Source organism: Lathyrus oleraceus, chromosome 2, assembly GCF_024323335.1.
Source record: "Lathyrus oleraceus cultivar Zhongwan6 chromosome 2, CAAS_Psat_ZW6_1.0, whole genome shotgun sequence".
Classification (NCBI taxonomy): domain Eukaryota; kingdom Viridiplantae; phylum Streptophyta; class Magnoliopsida; order Fabales; family Fabaceae; genus Lathyrus; species Lathyrus oleraceus.
Genome location: NC_066580.1, coordinates 401447646 through 401450231, shown reverse-complemented (window position 1 = coordinate 401450231; position 2586 = coordinate 401447646). Strand labels below are relative to the sequence as shown.

The 2586-nt window shown below is 40.3% G+C and overlaps 1 pseudogene; it reads left to right on the top strand.

Moving 5' to 3' along the window:
- The first annotated feature begins 244 nt into the window (after positions 1 to 244).
- Positions 245 to 344, top strand: LOC127124361 (uncharacterized; annotated as a pseudogene).
- The last annotated feature ends 2242 nt before the right edge of the window (positions 345 to 2586 follow it).

Below are 2586 nucleotides of genomic sequence, written 5' to 3'. Positions count from 1 at the left end.
ATCCACTTTTGCATTAACGTGATCAAGGTTACTTATCTCGTACATGCCAGTTTTCGGTTGAGGTTTTTCCACCGTTGTTCGTTCGGTTCCCCACTGATAGTGGTTTTGGGCCATGCTCTCGATAAGCTGGTAAGCATCAGCATAAGGTTTGTTCATTAGTGCACCACCTGCAGCGGCGTCTATTGTTAACCTTGTATTGTATAAGAGACCATTATAAAATGTGTGAATTACTAACCAGTCTTCCAAACCATGGTGTGGGCAAAGTCTCATCATGTCTTTGTATCTTTCCCATGCTTCGAAAAGAGACTCGTTGTCTTTCTGTTTAAATCCGTTTATCTGGGCTCTTAACATAGCTGTTTTGCTTGGCGGAAAATATCGGGCAAGAAAAACTTTCTTCAACTCGTTCCATGTGGTGACTGAGTTGGAAGGAAGAGATTGAAGCCATCTTCTAGCGCTATCTCTTAATGAGAAAGGAAAAAGACGAAGTCGAATTGCCTCTGAAGTGACACCATTAGCTTTAACAGTATCAGCGTATTGAACAAATACGGATAAATGAAGGTTTGGATCTTCGGTAAGATTTCCAGAGAATTGGTTCTGTTGCACAGCCTGCAACAGCGAAGGTTTGAGTTCGAAGTTGTTTGCTTCAATTGCGGGCGGAGCAATACTTGAATGCGGTTCATCTTGCGATGGAGCGGCGTAATCTCTAAGAGCACGAGCTGGTTCTGCCATCTCGGTTAAAGAAGGAAGATCTTTGAGATCAGGAAAGTCTATAGGAGGGAGATTGTTTGCAGCACGATATTCCCGAATTCGTCGTAAGACTCAGAGATATAGTTCGATATCGTTGATTCGTAGATAGAGCGGTTCACCTTGTGAGCGAGTGCGTGGCATACAAATCAACGAAAGAAAGAATAGAAGAAAAAGAAACCTTAGTCTCTACAGCGTAACGGAAGAGTTACGATATCGATTGAATAAAAGTCCCCGGCAACGGCGCCAAAAACTTGATCGCTCGACCTTGTATGGTTTACTGTTGATTTAGTCAATAAATCTAAAGGTAACGAATACCCCGCTATAATTATTTTGTTGTCTGAAGTCCTACCAATGTGTAAGACCCTAATTTTGACTCTAAGATCCCTCATGGCATCATACCATTGCACATTGCATTTGCCTCAAGGATCATAGCTGAAATTCTGGTGTAGTCAGTATTCAGATGTTCTACTCCAAGTCATGGCATCTGATCTAACATTGTACCTGATACAGCAAGACAGTATTACACTCAGTACTAATGTGCACCCTTTCACAGTGTCACATCCTCTCCTTCTATGTCATCCTAGAATGGAGGAACACTTAGTTATGTGCACCATAACATTCACTACTGTTGTTTTCCTACACAGTTATCAGCACGATGTCTCGATCCTGTTTTGGACATCATCTGTTACATTGTTCCAGTTTGTTGGTCATGTACTTGTATTTCCTAGATTAAAGGTTGTAACAAGTTAAACTAATCTCCACTTCTTAAAGAGCTAACAAATAGATTATTTGTTAGGTTCATTAATTGTAGCTTAGTTGTTAGTTTCCTAGATTTTAGATCAGCTGGTGGATTCCTGAAGAATAGCCTGAGAAAAATCCTGAAACAGAAAAACTAACCATCCAACAATATAGCATATGCTGTCAGGAATGAATGTCACTACATTCTGTCTGACATCCAAGCCCAGAACCATATGCTCAGTCTGTTTAGTTCCTGAACACAGACTGCTAAATTTGTTGTGCTGTAAAAGACCAACCAGTCTCTACTTCAGTATCAGCTTACTGGAAGAACTGTCAAGACATCCAGTTTGACAATTTCACACTGCTCTTTTGGCCAGGTCTGATATGCTTTTTAAAATCAGACTTCACTACATACTGATCTGAATTCATCAGCTTATTAAACAGTATGTGTTGTTGTTGATGAATGTCAAAACATTCTGATTGACATTCCAACAGAAGGCTATGTATCAGGTTTGTTATTAACTTGATTGGCAGACTGTAACACAACCTGAATTATGGCAGACATGATTTTAACATGCAGTAGGTAAACAAACACAGGAAATTGTTAACCCAGTTCAGTCCAACATGACCTACATCTGGGGGCTACCAAGCCAGGAAGAAGATCCACTATTAGTAGTATCAATTCAGAGTTAAACTCCCCCGTTTACAACTCATCACTTAATCCCTACCCAATGCAATCTATACCTAGGAACTCCTAGATAGAAACCTCCAGTTTCCATTCCTATCACTACAAATGCAATGTAATGCGCAAACACCTTGAACTTGCTTCACAGCTTCATTCAAGAACATAATTACTCTTGCCTACAGGCTTTGAGTAACAAACACTCTCAGGTTTACCACTGAGAAACACATGGTAACCTTCCCACAGATTGGGAGGTTTACCTTACACACACCCCTAAAAATTCATTCTAAGAGCCTTACAAAAACTAGACTACAATCAGCTATTTATAACCTAATCACCCAACTGGATTTGGGCCTTCAGAAAGTTGCAGCAGACTTGTTCTTTGCTGTTGCAACTTCAGCAGAAAAATTCTGCTACAA